At 43.3% G+C, this 5,732-nt stretch overlaps 1 pseudogene; it reads left to right on the top strand.

Annotated features, from left to right (window-relative positions):
• LOC112071522 (protein RUFY3-like) overlaps positions 1–5,726 on the top strand; it is a 35,629-nt pseudogene extending 29,903 nt beyond the window's left edge.
• The last annotated feature ends 6 nt before the right edge of the window (positions 5,727–5,732 follow it).

Consider the following 5,732-nt stretch of genomic DNA (forward strand, 5'->3'; position numbering starts at 1 on the left):
GTGTCAGGATTACATCGTGAAGCCCGGGTCGATATGACACTCAGGACAGCGGTACAGTTGAAGCCGGTACGGTCTATGACACTCAGCAGCGGTACAGTGAAGCCCGGGTCGTTATGACACTCAGACAGCGGTACAGTGAAGCCCGGGTCGTATGAACTCAGACAGCGTACAGTGAAGCCGGGTCGTATGACCTCAGAGCTGTCTGAGGGTCATACGACCCGGGCTTCACTGTACCGCTGCCTGAGTGTCATACGACCCGGGCTTCACTGTACCGCTGCCTGAGGGTCATACGGCCCGGGCCCGGAAAACAAATCAAGTGCACCTATAGGCCTATGGCTGGCCAATCAGATGGTTCAGATTACGGTGTCTGCAGTTTCCTTGAACGCACAGAAAATGTGATACTCTGAGATTTAAAAAAAAAATGAAGTTTAAAACCAGTCCTAGAGACTGTCAACGAATTCAGCAACGAGCTGCTGTTTTTATGAGTAAGTTCATGTTTGTTGTTTTTCAACACTGACAATATATTTATGATCCATAAAATGCGTGGTCTCCCTATTCCCGCTGCAGATGAATGTATAGCGATAACCTCCACTTGTTATTATTAGCGACTTGTCTTTTTAATATCGAGGAATATTTCACTTTCTCTGGTCATAGGAGTAACAACAGGAATTTGTGCATTGAGGCAGAAATATCAAATCACATTTTATTAGTCACATGCTCCAACTACAACAGGTGTTATAGTGGAATGCTTACTTACGAGCCGCTAACTAACAACGCAGTTTAAAAAAATACGAATAAGAAATAAAAGTAACAAGTAATTAAAGAGCAGCAGTAAAATAGCGAGACTATATACAGGGGGGTACTGATACAGAGTCAATGTGCGGCGGCACCGGTTAGTTGAGGTAATATGTACATGTAGGTAGAGTTATTAGTGACTATGCATAGATGATAACAACAGAGAGTAGCAGCGGGGTAAAAGAGGGTGGGGGGAAATGCAAATAGTCTGGGTAGCTATTTGACTAGATGTTCAGGAGGCTTATGGCTTGGGGGTAGAAGCTGTTTAGAAGCCTCTTGGACCAAGACTTGGCGCTCCGGTACCGCTTGCCGTGCGGTAGCAGAGAGAACAGTCTATGTCTAGGGTGGCTGGAGTCTTTGACAATTTGTAGGGCCTTCCTCTGACACCGCCTGGTGTAGAGGGCCTGGATGGCAGGAAGCTTGGCCCCAGTGATGTACTGGGCCGTACACACTACCCTCTGTAGTGCCTTGCGGTCGGAGGCCGAGCAGTTGCCATACCAGGCAGTGATGCAACCAGTCAGGATGCTCTCGATGGTGCAGCTGTAGACCCTTTTGAGGATCTGGGGACCCATGCCAAATCTTTTCAGTCTCCTGAGGGGGAATAGGTTTTGTCGTGCCCTCTTCACGACTGTCTTGGTGTGCTTGGACCATGTTAGTTTGTTGGTGATATGGATACCGAGGAACTTGAAGCACTCAACCTGCTGCACTACAGCCCCGTCGATGAGAATGGGGGCGTGCTCGGTCCTCCTTGTCCTGTAGTCCACAATCAGCTCCTTTGTCTTGGTCACGTTGAGGGAGAGGTTGTTGTCCTGGCACCACCCTGCCAGGTCTCTGACCTCCCTATAGGCTGTCTCGTCGTTGTCGGTAATCATCAACACGTAAAACATCAGCCTTCTTCTCCGGCGACATCTTAGTCAAAATAATGCGACTCGAGTTTCGCAGTCAGCTGGAAGACAGTGTCCCTCTTTTGGTCAGTTTCAGTGGAGGGAGGGACAGATGGTGAGAGGAAGATCCTCTGCTGCTCTCTCCCTCCCTCTGTTTAAACTGTCCATCAGATGCAGGCACCATCAGTCCATTAAAATAAAAAATGTAATTTATGCTCACTCAGCTGTGCCTCACAAGTAATAGAATAATTGTCTAATTGTCTATCTATTACTGGTATCTCAAGTTAAATGGTCTGAGAAGAAAAACATTGGCAGAGCAATTCAAGCATAGCCAATTTACGGTGATWATGTATTGGGCCTATAGCTTACTGCACAAAACCTCATTGCTACAGAACTGGTTTGAATAAGTCATGTGTTTTTACATGTTTTATCAGACCAGTAGATCTCAGCTTACATTTTGACTCAGAAAATGTTACTGACCACTGCAATAAAGGAATGACTGATCTCTCTTGTGATGTCACTCACAAACCTGATGTTCTTAAAGAGACAGTGTTCCATTTAAATGTACTGCATCTCAATAGGAAAATAGTGTTTTTTTTCTTTTCTTCACAATGTGGAAACCTTATATTCCACAAATAACTTTAATTTCAAATGTCAGGTTTTTGTATCAACATAAACAATGTTTTAAAAGGGTCATTTGTTTCTAGCACATAGCATGTGCTTCAAAAGAATAAGCACAAAATACAATATATAGGCTCAAATATAGGAACTTCAACATATCATATAGAGACTATTAATACTCAATTCAATATAGGCTTTATCAATCAATTCAATAGGTTTATCAATCAATTTCAATATAGGCTTTATCAATCAATTCAATATCGGCTTATCAATCAATTGCAGCATACCACCCTGCATACCACTGCTGGCTTGCTTCTGAGCTAAGCAGGGTTGGTCCTGTCAGCCCTGGATGGAGACAGATGCTGCTGGAAGTGGTGTTGGAGGCCAGAGGAGGCACTCTTTCTCTGTCTAAAACAACCCAATGCCCCAGGCAGTATTGGGACACTGCTCTGTGTAGGTGCCGTCTTTTCGGATGGACGTTAAACGGGGTCTGACTCTCTGAGGTCATTAAAGATCCCATGCACTTATCGTAAGAGTAGGGTGTTAACCCGGTGTCGGCAAAATTCCCAATCTGGCCTCAACCATCAGGTCACCTAATACATCCCCAGTTTACAATTGGCCTCATTCCCCCTCCTCTCCCCTGTAACTTATTCCCCAGGTCGTTGCTGCAAATTGAGAATGCTGTTCTCAGTCAAACTAGCTGGTAAAAAATAACGGATAAATAAAAAATGAAAATAATATAATATGGCTTCATAATCCAATCTAAAAACATTCTGCTTATCAATCAATTTAAACATCTGCTTTATCAAGCAATTAAAAACATCTGCTTTAGTCATCAATTAAAACAATCTGCTTTCTGGTCTCGCCTATGTTTGCTGTTGTGATTAAACTTTTTACATTTGGGACACCAGTTGAAAATGGTTTCATGGCAGAGCCCCGACTACTTAGGGCTACTATCCTACACCGACGTATATTATACTACTCTAGTCTACACTACCTACCACCCAGGCCTAGTCTACACTTACTCTACACCAGGATCACTATCAAGGTAAGTATACAACTCACTCACGCCGGTAGTCTACACTACTCTACGCCTCGTAATAGACCGGGGTAGTCTACACTATTACTCTTAACGCCGAAGGTAGTCTACCTACTACGCCCGGTAGTCTTACACTTACTCCTACACCGGTTAGTCTACACCTTACTGTACAACCGGTAGCTCTAACTACCTGCTACACGGTACGTCTACACTACTCTACACCGGTAGTCTCACACTACCATGTAGCACGGTAGTCTACACTACTCTCACCCGGTATCGATCTACACTTACTCTCACCGCGTCAGTCTACACTACTCTTACACGTAGTCTACACCTACTTCTACACCGTAGTTCGACACTACTCTACACGCGTAGTCTACACTAACTCTACACCGGTAGTCTACATAGCCTCTACACCGTAGTTCTAACACTACCTCTACACGGTAGTCTACACTACTCTACACCGGTAGCTACACTACTCTACACCGTGTCTACACTAACTCATACACCGGTGGCTACACTACTCATACACCGCAGTCTTACTTACTCAGAATAATAGGACTGGAGTTTACCCAAAGCATTTGGGATGGATTTCATGGACCCAGATGAAGACCAATCCTGGATTGAGAGAGAATCTGACAATGCTTTGGACAGACTCTTGCCAGTGTTTTAGACTCTCAGATCTAATCTAAACATGTGTTCTTTTCAGGGCTTAATAACTACCTTCTTCCTCTTTCACTCTCTTTCTGTTCTATCCATCGCTACTTTCTTTTATGTTTCCATTTCTCCATCCCTTTAATTTCTTGGTTCTTTACCTCTTCCTCCGCTATCTCCTCCTCACAGTGAGGAAGACTGTGTGAAGCAGGCCAGAAGCTTGAGTTCCAACGCAGAGAAGCTGCTTCAGAAGCAGCAGTAGTCCCCCCCCTCTCCTCTGTTCCTCAGAATGACACCCACATCATAGTTTCATAAACCCTGATCCAAATCAGAAAAACAATATTTGCATAATATAGAAATGACTTAAAGGGATACTTCAGGATTTTGGCAATGAGGTCCTTTTCTACTTCACAGAGTTAGATGAACTGTGGATACCATTTTTATGTCTCTGTGTTCAGTTTGAAGAAAGTTGCTAACTAGTGCTAGCGCAATTGCTAACTAGCATTAGCAGAATGACTGGAACGCTATCGGGTCTGCTAGCATATACCATAGACTTCCAGTCATTGGCGCTAATGCTAGTTAGCAACTTTCTTCAAACTGAACACAGAGACATAAAAATGGTATCCCCGAGTTCATCTAACTGTAGGAAAGTAGATAAAGGACCTCATTGCCAAAATCCTGGACTATCCCTTTAACTAGGTTTACTTATTTTTTTGGTATGACATCTGTTACGGTTCCTTTCCTTCTCTAGTGTTAAATTACATTTTCTTTCCTAAACCTCTACTCTCCTGACTGAGACGGCCTCGTTGTCTGTTCTTCCGTGTGTTTTCTGTTCTTCCGTGTGTTTTTACGTTGGTATACTAGCAGTGCAGAGGGGGCTCCACTCTGCACGCTGGGTTTCAGGACTTTAGCTTGGGTTCATTCCGAAACTAATAAAGATATCAGACCCCCCCCCACATGTAGTGAATGTTCCCTGATACAAGACTTCCAGTTTGTGATGGCAGCCATTTTCGGGAAGAGAGAGGTGTACTGTTCTGAAAAAATGTAAATTGGCTGCCGTTGTTTCTTGTAAATCGACTCCCTGAAGCCCCCTACAGTCAAGAATTGGCAAAAAAAATGACAAAATACCTTAAAGATCAATGTATCAAAAATAAACGACAAAATACTTAAAATACATGTATTTTGTATTTGTATACAGAAATACATTTGCAAGTAGGCGGTCCGAACAGCAACAASATCCTCAGCAATGGTTCCAGAAACGTTTTACTTGCTATGACTGTGATATGTTATCTACCTTAGTTGAACTGACTGTAAAGGCGTCCGCTKCCCTTCCCAAACGCTTCGGACGGTTGGTGCATGTATATTATGATGACATTTTGGGCTGTTTTTTTTCTAAAATTGCGGGACTAGGATCTCCTYGGCAAAAAAACGSCAATGACGRATTTCTTGAGTTATMTTAGATCCATTCTAAATATTTTGAGGAAGTGGCTACGGCATCTTAAGATGGACAAATAGTACTATTGCCACTTTTTTTTTCTCGTTTTTCAAGGAAAGGACTTAAGGAAGTATGCGAGCACACTAGTTTAGCCAGGCGCCTGCCAAACCGAAGGATGCGGAAGGCTTGAGTGACCAAAATGAACTGCAAAGCACACTGGGTATTATTATTATTTTTCCTTTTTTTTCTGGGGCGGAGCTCATTCAAATAATACTCAGCATGCTTTGCAGTTCTTCATTTTTAC

The sequence above is a fragment of the Salvelinus sp. IW2-2015 genome, unplaced genomic scaffold, assembly GCF_002910315.2.
Source record: "Salvelinus sp. IW2-2015 unplaced genomic scaffold, ASM291031v2 Un_scaffold1630, whole genome shotgun sequence".
Taxonomy (NCBI): Eukaryota; Metazoa; Chordata; class Actinopteri; order Salmoniformes; family Salmonidae; genus Salvelinus; species Salvelinus sp. IW2-2015.